This window comes from Budorcas taxicolor, chromosome 15, assembly GCF_023091745.1.
Source record: "Budorcas taxicolor isolate Tak-1 chromosome 15, Takin1.1, whole genome shotgun sequence".
In the NCBI taxonomy this organism is placed as follows: Eukaryota; Metazoa; Chordata; class Mammalia; order Artiodactyla; family Bovidae; genus Budorcas; species Budorcas taxicolor.
Window position 1 is genome coordinate 53194328 of NC_068924.1, and position 19945 is coordinate 53214272.

The window sequence follows — 19945 nt, forward strand, 5'->3', positions numbered from 1 at the left end:
ATAAACATCCAGATGATTAAATATTTATGTATGAAAAGCAGTATTAAATTCTCAATGGAGAAGTTGTTTTTTCTGAGAAAAAAGTGTTTTGGAGTTTCTTTTTCACACTTCTTTTAATGCCATATTCTATGTTTTCATTTAAAAGGGAAATAAAGCATGAAAAAAACTTAATATAGGGGCTCAGTATAGTAATTTACCTGGATTGAAAAAAACTTAGTATAAGGGCTCAGTATGGGAAGTCACCTGGATTGAAACACCAAGATATTACTGTGGGCTTAAAGAAAAGAACTTAGAAAATAATTCTCAATGTCTTTTAGGTGGGTTTGGTTTAGTTGCTCAGTTGTGTCCTACTCCTTGCAACCCCAAGGACTGCAGCAAGCCACGCTTCCCCATCCATCACCAACTCATTGAGCTTGCTCAAACTTATGTCCATTGCGTCAGTGATGCCATCCAACCATCTCATCCTCTGTTCTCCCCTTCTCCTTCTACCTTCAATCTTTCCTAGCATCAGGGTCTTTTCCAATGAATCGGTTCTTCACATCAAGTGGCCAAAAAATTGGAGCTTCAGTTTCAGCATCAGTTTTTCCAATGGACTGATTTCCTTTAGGATTGACTAGTTGGATCTTCTTGCAGTCCAAGGGACTCTCAAGAGTCTTCTCCACCACCACAGTTCAAAAGCAGCAATTCTTCGGCCCTCAGCTTTCTTTATGGCCCAACTCTCACACCCATACACTACCACTGGAAAAACCATAGCCTTGACAAGATAGACCTTTGTTAGCAAAGTAATGTTTATGCTTTTTAACATGCTGTCTAGGTTTGTTGTAGCTTTCCTTCCAAGAAGCAAGCCCCTTTTAATTTCATGGCTGCAGTCACCATCTGCAGTGATTTTGGAGCCCAAGAAAATAAAGTCTGTTACCGTTTCCATTGTATTCGCATCTATTTGCCATGAAGTGATGGGACTGGATGCCATGATTTTAATTTTTGGAATGTTGAGCTTAAGCCAGCTTTTTCACTCTCCTCCTTCACTTTCATCAAGAGGCTCTCTAGTTCCTCTTCACTTCCTGCCATGAGGATGGTATCTTCTGCATATCTGAGGTTATTAATATTTCTCCTGGCAATCTTGATTCCAGCTTGTGCTTCATCCAGTCTGGCATTTCCTATGATGTACTCTGTATATAAGTTAAATAAGCAGGGTGACAATATATAGCCTTGACCTACTCCTTTCCCAATTTGGAACTAGTTGTTGTTCCGTGTCCCATTCTAACTGTTGCTTCTTGACCTGAATACAGATTTCTCCGGAGGCAAGTATGGTATTCCCAACTCTTCAAGAATTTTCCACAGTTTGTTGTGATCCACACTGTCAAAGGCTTTAGCGTAGTCAATGAGGCAGATGTAGATGTTTTTCTGGCCTTCTCTTGCTTTTTTGATGATCCAATGGATGTTGGCAATTTGATCTCTGGTTCCTCTGCCTGTTCTAAATCCAGCTTGAACATCTGGAATTTCTCAGTTCATGTTCCGTTGAAGCCTCGCTTGGAGAATTTTGAGCATTACTTTGCTAGTGTGTGAGATGAGTGCAATTGTGCACATTTTCAGCATTACTTGATTTTTTTATATCAAAGTAAGCAATGTCTATGTTTGAAAAGCTGACAAATATGAGTATATTAAAATTTAAAATGGTTTGTCTTGCAGTGACACCTTAAAACAAAGCTAGATATTGAAAAAGAGATTCGCAATATGTACAGACAAACACACTATAGGGAACTAGCAAAAATTAAGGAGTTTACACTGAGAGGAAATGCCTCCAAATAAAGACATGTTCAACGTTCATGATGAGGAAATGCAATCAAGATCCCGACTCAATATCACTCTACACGCTAATAAATAATTAGAAGTCTGTCCACACCAAGGGCCAGAAAGGATATGCATCCAAGGGATCTCATATACATTTCTGGTGAGAGTGTAAACTGGTGCTGCTGTTTTGGGAAAAGCCTGGCACTGCTCCTCCCCAGCTCATGCAGTTACATCTGCTTTGACCTAGCAGTCCCTCTGGCTGTTGAGATTGTGGGAGGGAGAAAAGGTGCAGAGTCAGAAACCAGTGAGAACACTGGTATCAGAGTCGATCGAAGAGGCTGGCTGTAGGCATGGAAAGCAACTTTCCCACGCAAGAGATATATAAATCAGCAAAAGACTCGAGCATGAACTTGTCGTAAAATGTTACTCAAATGGTCAGTAAACAAATTGAAATGTGCTCCAGCTCTCAGGCTAGAAAACCACAGTAAGCACAATGAATTGTCCCCACATACTCACTACAATGGCTGAAATGTTAAGGAGGATGTGGGGCAATTGGAACTCTCGTGTGAAGTTTGTGGGTGTAAATTTGTACAATCACTTTGGGAAATACGTGGTTTTATAAAAAGAGATATGGCTGTCCTATTCCTGGGGACTCATTCAATAGAAATGTATGGAAATGTGAATCAAAGTCATGAACAGAATGCCCCTATTACTGCATGATACATAGGAGAGTTGGGAAGTCAGTAGACCATAAGAGCTCTCATCATAAGGAGAATTCTTTTCTTTTCTTTTTGTTTCATTGTACTATGTAAGATGATGGATAATAGTGAAATCTATTGTGGTAGTCACGTCACAACATTTGTAAATCACACCATAATACTGGATACCTTATGTTTCTACAGTAATGTTTGTCAATTATTTCTCAAATAAATTTGAAAAAGAAAAACAGAAAAGAAAGCCTTCAGCTACACAATTTGCAATAGCCAGAAACAAAAACACACTAAAAATATTCAGTAGTAAAATGCAAGAATTGTGGTTTATTCACATAGTGAAGTCCTATGTGTCAATGAGAACAAACGTACCACAAATACACACAATTTGGATGACTCTCAAAATACAATCTTGAGCCAAAAGAGTCAGTTCCAAAAGGCATACTGTGTAAGACTCACTTATTATAAAGCTCAAAGCAGAGACAAGGCTGTGTGAAGTTTGGGGAGAGGAGTGATGGACAAGGTGTTATTTGTCAGTCAGAGTGGAGATCACACAAGTATGTTCACTCTGGGACAATGCATCACTCCTACACTTAGGATTTGTGCCTTTTCCTGTATATTTGATATATTTCAATTCAAAGTGTACATTTTAAAGGAGAGATTTAGGAGAACAGGCTGAGAGAGGGGAATGGAAAGGGAAAGAAATAGTCCAGAGTGACTCTAAGGTTTTGGTCTGAGGAACCACGTCATTGAGTCCCCTTTCCTGAGATGACAAAGAGCAGAGGAAAAGCTGGTCTGGGCAGGAGAGGGAAGGTCAAGTTCAGTTTTATTCAGACTATGATGGAGGTGCTGAGATTACCAGAGAGGATATCAAGTACCCAACTACACAGTCAAGTCTGGAGCCCAGAGGGAAGTCAGGCTGGAGATGCAGTTTGGAAGTGTTCGTCCTATAGACAGACTCCAAGGCCATGAGTCTGGATGAGGTCTCTGCAAAGGAGGGAGGGTCCAATGGCTGAGAGGGGCAGGAGGGCCCTTAAACACTTAGCCTGGTGAAGGATAAGAACCACTGTGGATATCCAGGGGCAGCCAGAGGGGCAAGAGGGAAACCAGGAGTGTGGTATCCACAGATCAAATGGTTTCAAGGAGGAGGGAGGGATCAGCTGTGTCTGAGGCTGCTAAGAGGTCAAGATGAGAGCTGAGAATTGACCACTGGATTCGGCAGCATGGAGACCACTGGTGAACTTGTCAAGAGCAGTTCCATGGAACAGTGACATCTGAAGTCCGGAGGAGGGGGGACAGAATGGAAGGGGAGGATATAGAATGCAGACAGGTATTCCATGAGTTGTGCTATGCAGGTGAGCTGAGGAATAGGGCACAAGATGGAGGAGATGATGGGGCCAACAGATTTTTGATAGAAGCTATTACTGCATATTTGTGGAGGGGAACAGTGATCTGGCAAGAGAAAGAAGACAACTGTTTATTGCTGGGAAGGTATGAAGAGGACAGGATTACCCTATACTTGGTGCTTCACCTGCCAAGAAATGGGCAAGATTTTACAAAAAATGATCTGGCAGACAAAGCATTGCCTAAGGAAGCAAATGCATTTTTTCCCTCCATCTCTACCTGGGTCTAGGATAGTGCGTTCAAAGAATTCTCCTAGGAAAGAGGTCCTTGCCAAGCATGGGCAGGGAGGCATTGGGGCTGGGTTGGATTGGGCACTCACCCTCCCCAGCCCCCACAAATGCTTAGACAACCTCCAGCAGAAACAAAAGCCAGCAGGTGTCTCCAACCACAGCAGAGCTCAGAGAAGGCTCAGGAGCCAGCAGAGGAGCCCGCATGGCGGAGTTTGTGCCCTTGTTTTTGCCATGGGAGCGCAGACTGCAGACCTTCGCGGTCCTGCAGTATGTCTTCTGCATCATTGCCCTGAGCAAGGGGGCTGGGTTGGGGGACAGGAGACTGTGGGTTCCTGTCATTCCAGGTACACACAGTGTATTGATGGGACAAAGATGTAGGTCCTGAGGGGACTGCTGAGGCTACTGGCCCTCCTGGAGGCCTCTGCAGGGGATGGGAATTTGTTGGGTCTGGGGTGTAGAAGCCCTCACCTGTGACTTTGGGCAGGATTCTTAGCCCTCCTGGGCTGTGGGTTCCACCTGAATACCAGGACAGGGACCCACCTCAAGATGCTTGGTGCTGTGAGGAAAGAATCGGTGATTCTGGGACATTTGGGCTGCCCAGACTGCTCAGACAGGATTGAGTTCTTGCTTTTCATTCAGAGAAGAGAAGACTGACTCTGGTGGGTGGGGAAAGAGAGGGGAATAGGGATGAACAGGAAGGGGAATGAGGCAGGGGCCCATAGGGAATGGGCGAATGAGAAGCACAGCTGGGTCAGGCTCTGGCTGGGCAACTGACTGGCTGTGGGACCCTGAAGGACCCATGCCAAGCCTCCCCGTGCCTCCATCTCATCATCTGCAGAATGGGCCCAAGGATGCTGACCTTATCAGGGAGGGGCTGTGGCCTGGCCCCAGGCAGGGAGCCCAGAGGGTATGTGGGATCTAGTACCCAACCTACTCCCACAGTGAACATATCCATTATGACAGGAAGGCCTCAAATATGCCAAGTTCAGCTCTGCTGAAGAGAGCATTTTTGAGGAGGGCCCGGGATTGAGGACTGGGAAAGGAAAGTGACTAGAAGTGTGTGAGATTCTTCATCTCCCCTGCTGGCACCAGACTGGGTAGAAACTGCTCCCCCTGTAACTGCTGGTGTTCAGCCTGTACACAGATGCCACTGCTGTGCTAAGTCACTTCAGTCCTATCCAACTCTCTGTGACCCCATGGACTGTAGCCCACCAGACTCCTCTGTCCATGGGATTTTCCAGGTAAGAATACTAAAGTGGTTGCCAAGTCCTTTTCCAGGGGATCTTCCTGACCCGGGGATTGAACCTGCATCTCTTTGGGCTCCTGCATTGCAGGCAGATTCTTTACCACCGGTGCCACCTGGAAAGCCGTCTATCCTGGTGTTAAACTATGGACATACTCTGTACAGACTACTCTACAGCCATTTCACACATTCACACACAAACTCACACACACATAGGCACCACAAACCCAGCACACATACCACACACATATACCAGGTGGTCCCTTAGAACCTCCTCCAACTTTAGCAGCTAAAATTCTCATCCCAAGTAAAGCCCCCCAGTTTCCTGCTCCCCGCATTCCTGATGATTGACTTGTGTCTCTGTCTTAAGAGTCATTGGGCTCAGTCACTCAGTCATGTCTGATTCTTTGTGGTCCTTTTGGACCATAAGCCACCAGGCTCCTCTGTCCATGGGATTTTTCAGGCAAGAATACTGGGGTGGGTTGCCATTTCCTCCTCTGGAGGATCTTGCCAATCCAGGGATCAAATCCTGGTGTCCTGTGTCTCCTGCATTGCAGGTGGATTCTTTATCCACTGAGTTATCAGGGAAGCCCCTAATGATTAGTAGACATTTTAAATATCCTTGATTGCCCTCATTACACAGATGAGCAGAGAAGCTGAGTGCCTAGATATCCAAGACTGTAAGTCTGGGCCCCTCTGCTTCCAAAGGAAGAAAGGGAAGGAGGCAGAGGGAGGAGAAAGGGCTGAGGGTGTGGGAGGAGGTGTGGAGCATGGGAAGGAGGGTTACCCTAGAGCAGGGGACAAGTCCCTTGGCTCCTGGATGAAAGGCACTGGGGGTCCAGAACCAGGTAGACTGACACTTGGGGATCCTGAGGATGAGGGACATCTTTCTCACCTGGCCTTGGGGGAGCTTTGTGAGCAGGAGTGTGTCCGACTAGCTGTGCCCACCCCCAGCCCAGCCCGGGACCTGGGAGTATCAGGAACAGCACAGGGAGGTCAAGTAGCCCTGGACCTGGAGCTAGAGGGAGAGAAGTTGAGAAAGAGGACGTGAGCCCACCAATGTCGGGAGTGTGTACCTTGTCCCTTATCCTGGGGACAAAGAGGACCTCCAGGAGGCTTTAGGTATGGGAGGGACAAGGTTCAGTCTCTGGCTACAGGTCTCTGTGGCTGCATTTGGGGTTTCTACTCTGTCAACGGTTTAGGGGGTAGAATGATGATGGCAAGGAGTAGCCACAGTCTACATGAGAGGTCACCAAATTATGCCCCATGAACGAAACCCAGGTGACTGGTTATTTTTGTATTTGCACAGCCCATGAGCTAAGAATGGTTTTTACATTTTACATGATCTTGTGTCTATGTAATATCCTCCAAGTTGCCTTTTGAGCTGAGTGGCAAAGTCTAAAATATTTACAATCTGTCCCTTTAGGTAAATGATTGCCTCCCCTGGTCTAGGGAGGCTGAGGGTAGGTGGAAAGAAGGTACCTCTTCCCAGACATAGTAGGAGATGGATCTTCTGGGAAGGATTTAAAGGCTGACAGGAGATTAAGGGCTTTCAGTGGGTGAGTGAACCCCATACTTACACTGGACAGCTGGTTGACACTGGATGTAAAATATGCATTTGTGGGAGGGGCAAAGAAGTGGCCAGAGAGATCAATTCGGGCCTGTCACGGTGACCTCAGGGCATAGGTACCAATAGTTTCCAATGGGTTACTCGTTCACTTTGCTTCCTTTCCTCTCCTCTGTAACTCTCACACCTCACACAGGAAGGTAAGTTCCATTCAAACAGTTGGGCTTGTTCTCAGCTGTGTTTCCAGATCCTAGAAGGGTTGAAGTCAATGAATGTTTGTTGAATGAATGAATGTTGGGAGCATGATGGAGCCAAAATAGTAGAAATGAATGCCAGGTCCCATCCTACTAGCTTGCTGTCTGAGCTTAGGCAATTTGCATACCCCCTCTGGGCTTGGTAAAGTGGGGTGATACATTTTCCCACTTGATATTATGAGGTGAAAGAAGTCTCTTTCCTAAGTGACTGAAAAGACTCCCAAGTTTGGGTTTGGGATAAGGGGGATGGTGAAGTGCAGGGAAGTCTTTCTGGTCAAGTATAAATGACCAAAATGTGTTTTTTTCCTAACACTTTTTTCTGGTTAAAGCTAATATTTGCTGTTGTAACACATTCAAACAAAATGTGTTTCCAAAGTGAAAGATGTCCCCTAAATCCAACCCTCTGGGGAGCCACTAATAACAACTTGATTTGATTCTCTAGAACTGGCTTTCTGAAAGCGGGAAAAACCAAAACAGATTTTTAATTTTGCCCCAGGGCAGAGATCTAACTGGGTCATTGTTTTCTTCAAATTAAACATTTGTAGTAAAAATAAATAAATAAATAATTTTACTTAATTAATTTATTTTAATTGGAGGCTAATTACTTTAAATATTGTGGTGGTTTTTGCCATACATTGACATGAATCAGCCATGGGTGCACATGTGTCCCCCCATCCTGAACTGCTCTCCCACCTCCCTCCCCACCCCATCCCTCTGGGTTGTTCCACAGCATCCGCCTTGAGTGCCCTGCTTCATGCATCAAACTTGCACTGGTCATCTGTTTTACATGTGGTAATATATGTGTTTCAATGTTATTCTCTCAAATCATCCCACCCTCACCTTCTCCCACAGAATTCAAAAGTTCTTTACATCTGTGTTTCTTTTGCTGTCTTGCATATAGGGTCATCGTTACCGTCTTCCTAAATTCCATATATATGTGTTCACATACTATATTGGTGTTTTTCTTTCTGACTTACTTTTCATTGTATAATAGGCTCCAATTTCATCCACCTTAGCTGAACTGACTCAAATGTGTTCTTTTTAATAGCTGAGTAATATTCCATTGTGTATATGTACCACAGCTTCCTTATCCATTCATCTTCCAATGGATATCTAGGTAGCTTCCACGTCCTAGCTATTGTAAACAATGCTGCAATGAACTTTGGGGTACATGTGTCTCTTTCAACTCAGTAAATAAAATTGAAGTTAAATCCTGACCAACTTTCCCAGTGGCATCTTTTCTCCATCCCCTGGATTTGAGACAGTCAGCTCCAGGAGGGCAGGCATGGCTGTACCACCAGCACCTGACACATCACAGGAGCTCTCTGGGAAGTGAACATCTGTGAGCCTCAACTTACTTTATCCAGATTCTGTATGTTACTATTGTTCAGACTGAGTCCAGAGTGCCTTCCTCCTGGAAGCATGCCAGGAAAGAGCCCGGCTACCCTTCTTCCAAAAGGAATAGAAATGGAAGCTGACCTTCTTAAGGAATTTGATCGCATGGTGTCAGGAGGAGAGAATGGGGTCTGGAAGGGGCAATATTCCCTGGAAATTAGGCTCCATTGGTATCATAGCACCTGACTCTTGAGATGAAACCAGGTTAGCCTGTGGTAGGGACTGAGAATCAAGGATCAGATGGAAATTCCTCGTCAGGCCCAGTCCTGGCCCTGCTGCACCCCCAACCTACAGTCCAGTCAGGTGTTGGCCTCTTCAACCTTCCTTCAGTAGGAAAGGGCATGGCAGGCAGAGGAAACTGCATGAGCGAAATCTAAGAGGTTGAAGGAGCTCAGGCAGTCGGAGGAGCACTGAGCCGCTTAGTGTAGCTGAAGCTACGGGGCCTGTGCATGAGGTAGGCTGGAGCAAGTTTCTTGAGGAGCCTGAATGTCAGGCTGAGCTGCTTGCGCTGTGCCTCAGTCATGAGAAGTTTAAGTAGAGGGAGGAATCCAGTGGGATTTATCTACAGAAAGATGGACAGCGAGTATACAGAAGGAGGGCTGGGCAGAAAGAATGTCTCCATTTCTCTGAGGTCCCAAAGAATGATAACTGGAAACAATTTATGCAGTCACTGGGCTCCTGGGAATTTATTGAGCACTGAGGAAAGAAAGACTTCTTAACAGACAGGGAGGGAAAGGGAAGGGAAAACCAGAGTGAATGAGGCAGCGTGGCACAGTGGGAACAAGTGAGTTTGGAGTTAGTCCTGGTGTCAAACCCAGGGTCCCAGTGGGGCACATCCTCAACTGCATTTTCTCCTCCTTGGAGTACTGGGGAGGCTGACCTGTTCCCCCTGGGGTGAGGGCTGGACAGGACAGTGCTGCTAGTGCTGGGCATACGGGGAGAGTGCATCCTTCACCCTGGCCATTAGTGCCCACTAACGCTCCTGCTTCCCTTCCCAGCCTTTATCTGCTATGTGGTCTTCAAAGGCCTCCTGTTCACAAGATTCTGGATCTTCACTATCCTGCATGCCACCTGGTGGTACCTGGACCGAAACTCTCCACTGTACAGAGGCAGGCACATCCAGGCCTTCAGGTCCTGGATCTTAGGGAAGTACGTAAAAAACTATTTCCCCACCTTGGTGAGTAATGGAGCTATCTGGGTAGTGGCCAGGACTGTAGTGCCCCTTTTGTCCATGGGGAAGTGTGATCCTATGTGCAGTGAGAGGGTACTGGGCTGGGAGAGACGAACCAGGCTTCCACCACTACGTGGCCTGGAAGAGAGTCCAGCCTCTGTCTGCCCATGGTTTTCCATCTGCAGAGATGTAGGGCCGATATGAGGATTGATAAATGAACAGGATTTGAAGGAGTCTTGTGGGCCATCTAGTGTGACACACATGTGTAACTTACCTGCACCTCTCAGCAGCCATGCTTGAGGGTGCAGGTAATAAAGTCATGTCCTTAGAGACCTTCTGGCCTTACAGTTCATCATATAAGGATTCAAGCACCCAGGAGAGAGGAAGGTGTGACCAAGGTCACACAGGAAGTTCTTTTACTAGTTTTACAATTAGTGCCTTTCTCGGTAGAAAGCAAAACAGAAAGCCCTGAACTGGTTCTCAGGTTCTATCCTGTTGCATCTGGGTATGGTACGCGTTCTTGGAAAGCCTTTCCTGTTCTGATCTCAGTTTCTCCATGTATCCCCTAAGCAGTCTGCTCCCTCCTACTCTGAGTGCCTCTGATTCTCTGACTCAGGGCTCCTCATGGCCATTGTGAAGTCCTGACCATGGACCCAAAGATCAGTCCTGATGGAAGAAAACATTGATTTGACCAACTCCATTCTGCTCTTTCCTTTATCACGCAGAGAATAAACTCAGTTTGTAATCAGAGAGGAAAGGATGGCTCGTTGACCAGATAGGGTAGGAAAGGCAGAAGGGAAACAGTGCCAGGCCAGGGCAGGCAGCTGTCCTCTGCACACAGGAGAGAAGAAATATATGGAGTGTATTCTTTGGGCCTGGGCAGAAAAGGTTCTAATACCATGTGTGCAACCTACCTACTACACACCTTACTGAGTATAATAAAATAGCCTTTCTGAGCCTCCATTTCTTCATATGTAGAGATGATACAGCATACATCATTGGGTTGTGTGGATTCCATGAGACATCAGGCCATCCTGGAGACCTCAGGACAGCATCTGGCTTTCTTTACAACCGGAGTTACTGTCAAATGCATGACTGGGGAAAAAAAATGATGCTGAGCAATTCTGTGCCTGTCCTTTGCACCCCCTTTCTGCTCCTTCCTTCGTGAGGTTCCAAGGGGATTTCTCACCCCTAAACTATTGACAGTGGTGGGACATCGAACTTGATTTGCAGAAATTCCACCTACACAGTGTTCAGGATTGTTGCCCCCTGGAGTCTTCAGGCATCGCCATATCCACTGGAGGGGCAAGAGCACAAAGTAGCCAGCAGAGAGAGAGATAACATGCACTTTGCCTCACCTGGCCTGGGCTGGGGGCCTGCAAGAGTGGGGATTTGACCTGCAGATTTTAGACCTAACCACCTCCTGGTAGCTCAGACAGTAAAGCATCTGCCTACAATGCAGGAGATCAGGGTTCAATCCCTGGGTCGGGAAGATCCCCTGGAGAAGGAAATGGCAACCCACTCCAGTATTCTTGCCTGTAAAATCCCATGGACTGAGGAGCCTGGTAGGCTACAGTCCATGGGGTCGCAAAGAGTTGGTCACGACTGAGCGACTTCACTTCTTCACCTCCCAGGAGACCCTTCAACATGCCCACACGTATTTATAGTACAGTTCCTTCAGGGATCTTGGGGAGGACAACATGTTTGTGGTCCCAAGTAGGGAGCCCCTCTCTGTTGGTGCTCCCCTGCATTCATAAGCCTCTGCACTCTGTGTCAAATGAGCATGTATTTCTGAACTTCCTTCAGTTCTTACTGATTTAATACCTACAGTCTATTGGTAGAGTTATAAGTAAATTTAGAAAACTATTTTAGAGTACTGGATCTTTCTAAGTATACCCTATGGCCTTCCTAAAAAAGTCTTTTGGCATTGCCATATCCACAGGAGGGGCAGTAGCACCAAATGGCCAGCAGAGAGAAAGCTAATGGTGGAGAATCAGGCAGTGTTTCCCCTAGGACAAGTTGCCTCCACCTCATGCTGATGATAAGTCCAGGACTGGGTTTCTTTGTGAAGATTTCATTATCCTGGAGCAGCAGTGTCTACACAGGCCAAGGCCTGAGCAGGGGTGCAGTGCTGTGGGCAGGCTGTGACCTGGTGTCAGGAAGTGCTGCAGACTTGGCATGACAGCTCCCTGACCCTCCCCACCCACATCTGCGGGCATCACTAGAGACTTCATGCCCTTCCTCCCAGCCCCTACCTTCAGCACCCTGAGGTCTCTTACACTGAGTCACAGCAACTCAGGGGTCCAGCCCTCCATCTGGGATGGAACCCCAGCTACCACAGTCCTTGGAGAGATGCTCACTCTCTCCTGCGATGGCTCCTTCATCCTGGGTGGGCTCTGCCTGGGACAAGGTCTTTCTTCACATAGGACAGAGGCTTGTGTCCCTGTCACCCTGCCAGGCGTCCTACCTCTGCCTTGGGCAGGAGGCCTTCCTTCCCAGGTGGGCTGAATCGGCTTCATCCATTCATGAGTCTGCTCCCCCTCCCTCTTCATTCCGCAGTCTCCCAGAGCATCTCTTCTGCTCCAGGCCTGCAGTGGAGACAAGGATCCTCAGATAGGCATCTCTAATCTCAGGACACTCACATGGGGGTGTGATAGCACTTGGGCACAGGGGAGACATAGAAGAGGTCAGCACAGAAAGTCAGAACAGAGACCAGGGAGGACATGAGGTGCAGCCCCGATTCACCAGGCTGCCGTCCCTGCAGCTGGTCAAGACTGCCGAGCTGGACCCCTCCCGGAACTCCTTCACTGCCTACCACCCCCACGGGATCATGGGCATTGGAACTGTTACCAACCTGTGCACTGAGGGCACAGGCTTCTCCTTGATCTTCCCTGGTATCCACCCACATCTTATGACATTGAACATGTTTTTCCAGGTCCTCTTGGTCAGGGATTACATCATGTTAGGGGGTAAGTCTTCCAACCATTGGGTTGCCCAGGTATATGAGGGCTGGAGACATGAGGGGGGTTTTTAGGAAGGGCTACCAACAATCAGAACTTTCTCTAAGAGTATGTCTATTAGAAAAGGAGGTTAGATATAAGGAAGCACTTCCCACAGTTCTATGCCCAGCAGTGAGCTCGGTGAGGGGTTGTGTGGAGAGAAAGGACTCTGTCCCAGTCCTCAGGGAGCTCCCACCTGGGAGAGGGGAGCCCAGGGTACACTACCCCCACCCCCACAGTCCCTGCCCCCTTTATCCTGTATCTAACCACCATCCTCTCTCCCCAGGGCTGGTCTCAGTAGACAGGGAGAGTGTTGCTCACTTTCTGAGCAGGGAAGGAGGCAGTAACCTGCTGTCCATCGTTGTTGGGGACGTCCAGGTGTCACTGGATGCCAGGCTGTGGAACCACAAGGGCTTTATCAGGCTCACCCTGATGCATGGGTATCAGGGAGAGGGCTCTTAGTTCAGCTGGAGATTGACAAAGATTGTATTTTGCTGGAAAGACTGAGAGATGAATGTAAATCCTATTTTGGCAAGAGATGCTCAGTCCATTCACAGTGAAGATTCTATCTTGGTTATAGATGTACTGTGCTGTGCTATGCTTAGTCACTCAATAGTGTCCAATTCTTTGTGAACCTATGGACTGTAGCCCACCAGGCTCCTCTCTGCATGGAGATTCTCCAGGCAAAAATACTGGAGTTGGTTGCCTTGCCCTCCTCCAGGGGATCTGCCCAACCTAGGGATCAAACCCACATCTCCCACATTGCAGGCATTCTTTGCTATCTGAGCCACCGAGCCCTAGATGTATTGTGTCATGCCCAAATACCCAGAGAAGATTCTAGAAGGGAGACTTGGTGATCAAAGGGACTAGATGTGAAGGGTCATAATGCCCACAGTTGGCATCAGATCTGAGACCTAAGGCTTCTGTGAGAATGGAGCTTATGAAGTAGCTTAAAGCTGTTCTCTTACCCTGAAGCACTCTTTAAGAATATAAGCTAGCTGGGGCAGAAGAGATTTTTAAAGAAAATTTGCAGATGTTTTAAATCAGAGAGGACTGTCTGCAGCATTCTGGTCTCCCTGTCATGGTGTAATGGGGAGGTGATGGCCCCAAGAGGAGGCAGTAACTGCTTGAGTCATAAAGCAAGGCTGTGGCAGGTCTGAGAGACACCCGAGGCCTCCTACTTTTGGTCCATGACTCTGTCCTCTGCTCCAGCTCCCACTCACTATGTCCCTGCAGGAAGCTAGTGACCAGCTTGTGCCTTCTTGCCCCTCCACATGCCCTGTCTCTTGTCTCCCTCCAGAGCAGCTCTGGTGCTGATCTTCTCCTTTGGAGAGAATGACATGTTTGACCAGACTGAGAACTCCCCTGGCTCCTGGTTGCGCTGGTTCTGGGAAAGAAATTCTGAAGATCGTGGGAGCTTCCATTCCACTCTTTTATGGTTGTGGTGTTTTCCAATACACTTTTGGTCTTAATCCATACTGCCAGCCCATCAATGCTGTGGGTAAGCCAAAATCCAGGCTGGGAGGGGTTGGGTTACAGGGCAAGGGACTTGGGCTTGGGCTGAAGGGGAATGGAAATGGGCCAGACACATCCTTGTCCTCCTGGAGTTCAGGTTCTATTACTGGGAGATGGACATATAGGCAAGTAACCCAGATGCAAGGCTGCTGGGAGACAGTGTAAGGAACTCCGCCCGTGGCAAAGGTCATGAGGAAGGAGGCTTCGGCATATGCAAAGGCCGGATCGAGCCTCAGGAAACCCCCTGTTCCCGAGCATCTACCCCCAAAACCAGAGTCTGCCTACTTTAATGCTTCATGCTCTCATCTACACCTCTGACTTTACGGGGGGCTGTCCCCCACCACCTCTCTTGGAGAAGGAGTTAACCTACAGCTCCAGTTAATAAAAATTCCTGGGCATGACAAGAGTATTTCAACTTAAAAACTCCTCTGAAGGTTATCTAGCCTGCCTGAACAGGTTCGTCCGGCCACATGTGATTGTTTACGGCCTCCCAACCATGAGAGGCATGAGATGTTTTAAACTTTCTAAAGGCAGATTCTTTTAGGAAGTTAGAAATTATTAGTATAGTGGGTTGACTAGGAATTATATTGGTGAAGGCTTTTTCATTTATTGGGCCAATGTTTGCTGCTAAATCTCCATATTCCCTGCCCTTATAATGAATATAACTAGCATATAGGAGAAATAAGTATTAACCTTTAAGATTAATCATGTTAATGAATCAAGGCAAATCGGAAGTGGTCAAACAAGAGATGGCAAGGGTGAACATCGACATTCTAGGAATCAGCAAACTAAAATGGACTGGAATGGGTGAATTTAACTCAGATGACCATTACGTCTACTACTTCAGGCAGGAATCCCTCAGAAGAAATGGAGTAGCCATCATGGTCAACAAAAGAGTCCAAAATGCAGTACTTGGATGCAATCTCAAAAACGACAGAATGATCTCTGTTCGTCTCCAAGGCAAACCATTCAATATCACAGTTATCCAAGTCTATGCCCCAACCAGTAATGCTGAAGAAGCTGAAGTTGAATGGTTTTATGAAGACCTACAAGACCTTTTAGAACTAACACCCAAAAAAAGATGTCCTTTTCATGATAGGGGACTGGAATGCAAAAGTAGGAAGTCAAAAAACATCTGGAGTAACAGGCAAATTTGGCCTTGGAATGAAGAATGAAGCAGGGCAAAGACTAATAGAGTTTTGCCAAGAAAATGCACTGGTCATAGCAAACACCCTCTTCCAACAACACAGGAGAAGACTCTACACATGGACATCACCAGATGGTCAACACCGAAATCAGATTGATTATATTCTATGCAGGCAAAGATGGAGAAGCTCTATACAGTCAACAAAAACAAGACCGGGAGCTGACTGTGGCTCAGATCATGAACTCCTTATTACCAAATTCAGACTGAAATTGAAGAAAGCAGGGAAAACTGCTAGACCATTCAGATATGACCTAAATCAAATCCTTTATGATTATACAGTGGAAGTGAGAAATAGATTTAAGGGCCTAGATATGTTAGATAGAGTGCCTGATGAACTATGGAATGAGGTTCGTGACATTGTACAAGAGACAGGGATCATGACCATTCCCATGGAAAAGAAATGCAAAAAAGCAAAATGGCTCTCTGGGGAGGACTTACAAATAGCTTGAAAAGAAGAAAGGCAAAAAGCAAAGCAGAAAAGGAAAGGTATAAGCATCTGAATGCAGAGTTCCAAAGAACAGCAAGAAGAGATAAGAAAGCCTTCCTCAGCGATCAATGCAAAGAAATAGAGGAAAACAACAGAATGGGAAAGACTAGAGATCTCTTCAAGAAAATTAGAGATAACAAGGGAACATTTCATGCAAAGATGGGCTCGATAAAGGACAGAAATGGTATGGACCTAACAGAAGCAGAAAATATTAAGAAGAGGTGGCAAGAATACACAGAAGAACTGTACAAAAAAGATCTTCACGACCCAGAGAATCATGATGATGTGATCACTCATCTAGAGCCAGACATCTTGGAAAGTGAAGTCAAATGGGCCTTAGGAAGCATCACTATGAACAAAGCTAGTGGAGGTGATGGAATTCCAATTGAGCTGTTTCAAATCCTGAAAGATGATGCTGTGAAAGTGCTGCACTCAATATGCCAGCAAATTTGGAAAACTCAGCAGTGGCCACAGGAATGGCAAAGGTCAGTTTTCATTCCAATTCCAAAGAAAGGCAATGCCAAAGAATGCTCAAACTACCACGCAATTGCACTCATCTCACACGCTAGTAAAGTAATGCTCAAAATTCTCCAAGCCAGGCTTCAGCAATACGTGAACCGTGAACTCCCTGATGTTCAAGCTGGTTTTAGAAAAGGCAGAGGAACCAGAGATGAAATTGCCAACATCCACTGGATCGTGGAAAAAGCAAGAGAGTTCCAGAAAAACATCTGTTTCTGCTTTATTAACTATGCCAAAGCCTTTGACTGTGTGGATCACAATAAACTGTGGGAAATTCTGAAAGAGATGGGAATACCAGACCAATACCTAACCTGCCTCTTGAGGAATCTGTATGCAGGTCAGGAAGCAACAGTTAGAAGTGGACATGGAACAACAGACTGGTTCCAAATAGGAAAAGGAGTACGTCAAGGCTATATATTGTCACCCTGCTTATTTAACTTATATGCAGAGTACATCATGAGAAAATGGTGATTGCAGCCATGAAATTAAAAGACGCTTACTCCTTGGAAGAAAAGTTATGACCAACCTAGATAGTATATTCAAAAGCAGAGACATTACTTTGCCGACTAAGCTCCGTATAGTCAAGGCTATGGTTTTTCCTGTGGTCGTGTATGGATGTGAGAGGTGGAGTGTGAAGAAGGCTGAGCACCAAAGAATTGATGCTTCTGAACTGTGGTGCTGGAGAAGACTCTTGAGAGTCCTTTGGACTGCAAGGAGATCCAACCAGTCCATTCTGAAGGAGATCAACCCTGGGATTTCTTTGGAAGGAATGATGCTAAAGCTGAAACTCCAGTACTTTGGCCACCTCATGCAAAGAGTTAACTCATTGGAAAAAACTCTGATGCTGGGAGGGATTGGGGGCAGGGGGAGAAGGGGACAACCAAGGATGAGATGGCTGGATGGCACCACGGACTCGATGGACGTGAGTCTGAGTGAACTCCGGGAGATGGTGATGAACAGGGAGGCCTGGCGTGTTGCGATTTATGCAGTCACAAAAAGTTGGACACGACTGAGCGACTGAACTGAACTGAACTGAACCTTAGGCTAAGTAAAGTCCTTTCTTAATTGTAACCCACTACACCCTCACCCTATAGGAATGCTACTTTATTTGGTACCTTCAGAGGGTGGCACCTGGTTTAAGAAAAAATCACCCCTGGAAAAAATAAGTTTTCTGGTTGACTGACGGTTATCAGAAAGAAAGGGTCATAAAATGTTAGCAGGCCTCATGACCAGAAGATGATTTAAAGCCCCTAAGACCTTTGTATACATTTGTATAAAGCACCTGATTTTGATAAGGGTCAGGTCTGCTGACCCCACATGACTCTGTATTCATCCCTATGTATAACAAAAAGTATATAAGCAGACCTGAAAAATAAAGAAAGGGGACCAGTTCCTGGAAAGACTGGTTTCTGCCATGTGGTCTTTACTCGTTCTCTCCGTTTTTCTGGCTGAATTCCCTTCTGGAGCATGGAGGCTCGCCATGTGTACTTGCTTGCCCCGGCTTCTAAGACCCACGCGAGAGGGAGCCCAAGGCAGGGCACCCTCCACTATTCAAGCGGGTGCCGGTGGCCTATGTAGATGGTGCAAATTTCTTGTCTTGGAGTTTTATTGGTATTCCACGTAAACCAAATTATTCAGCATCCTTTTCTCCACTAGCATTTTCCTACTACACTATTTCTTTCTAATCTCCCTCCATATCTTTAATTAAGCAATTAATTCCTAGAACGCTGACTCCATCCCTGCTTCAAATTATTACTGGGAAATGGACATATAGGCAAGTAACCCAGATGCAAGGCATCTGAGATGAGAAGAGTAACAGGGGCATAAAGACCAGATGCCATTACTGATAACTGAGCACCTACTGTGCCAGGCACTGCATTGGCTACTTATATGCGGCTTCTCAGTTGTCCCTACAACCTTGGAAGCAAAAACTATCATCCTCATTTTATTGATCAAAAAATGAGACCTATAGAAGGTAAATCACTTCCAAAAGATGACCCTGCATTTGAGTAACACAACTGAGATTTGAGTCAGGATCTACTTGACTTTTACTATGCCAGAGGAAGGAGTTTTTACTTCTGAGAAGACAATCTCCAAAAGGCTTATTGGGGAAGATGGATATAGGGACGTGCACTCCAGGTCTGTTAGAACTGTGTATAATAGCCATCATCAGGCTACAAAGGAGAGCCTTAAGAAATTTCCTATAAATAATGGGCATGGGCTTTAGTGCATGGATTTAACACCATCTTTTCAGTTATATGGTCATCTCATTTGCTCTCCTCTTGGATTCCAAATATCTTCCAATGGCAAAGCTTGTAATGAGAAGTCTCTTTACCTCCATTCACCCAGTTACCTTTAGCTGAGTCCAGGCAGTCAAGAGTTTCCCTGGATTTGGGGGTAATATTTTCAGGAATGTTATAGGGCTGCTGCCTCCAGATGACTTTGAAGAGAAGACATGACAGCTGCTTTCTGAGCCAGATAGAACCAGAGGAAGGAAGTTGATAGGGCCTCCTATTTCCTCCTTAGAATGGGGGGCACTGCCCTCTAGCATAGCAAGAGAGAGGGAAGTAGGGTGCTTGGGGTGTGGCCCACCGCCTCCCAGACATTTGGGTGTGTCCAGTCATGGCATCTGAGACTCCCACATCCACGTGTCCTTGAGACTAAGAGCACATTCCCAGGGCTTACAACCTGACACTGATTCTGCCTAGCTATGTGACATTAAACAAGTTACTTAAGCTCCCTGAGGTGAGTTTAACACCTCAGCTGTCAAAAAGGAATAAAGCAAATTCTATCTTTGGAGGATTTCTAGGAGGATAAAAAGAGATCATGCATTAAAGTATCTAATACATTGCCTAGCAGGAGGTCATGCAGCCTGTGACATTTTATCATCAGAGCTTGGAGTTGCCCTAATATCTAGATTAGGTCACCCAAAATACAATTGGAAGGGAGGCAGTACAGGCACCTTCCAGCAGGTGTGACCTCTGGCATGGAGTCCTGGCCCATGGGATCCTGGGACTCCAATGGTTCCTGCTCTGGGCCATCACTCACCTCTGTGTCTTGCAGTGGGGAAGCCCATCGAGGTACAGAAGACACCACATCCCTCCCAGGAGGAGGTGGACAGGCTGCACCAGCGCTACATGAACGAGCTGGAAAATCTCTTCGAAGCCCACAGGCTCCAGTACAATGTTCCCAGAAACCAACACTTGGAGTTCTGCTGAGCAGAGATGCTGCCCCAAAGGGCAGGGCTGGATTGGGGAGGATGGAGGGAAGGTGTTGTGATCCCAGAAGGCTTCCTGGAAGTGTCTGTTGAACACATCTCCAGAGCCTTCACTGACTCCTGCAGCTCCACCCCATGCCAGGCTCCAGGTCACACTTGGCTCCATGGCAGAAGAAGCCAGACTCTGGCATCAGGGATTTGCTCTCCTGCACTGACTCCTCTGTAATGGGCCCTCT

At 46.4% G+C, this 19945-nt stretch overlaps 1 pseudogene; it reads left to right on the forward strand.

The window, feature by feature from the left end:
• The first annotated feature begins 4286 nt into the window (after window positions 1-4286).
• LOC128060367 (2-acylglycerol O-acyltransferase 2-like) lies at window positions 4287-19710 on the forward strand (annotated as a pseudogene).
• Window positions 19711-19945: the final 235 nt, after the last annotated feature.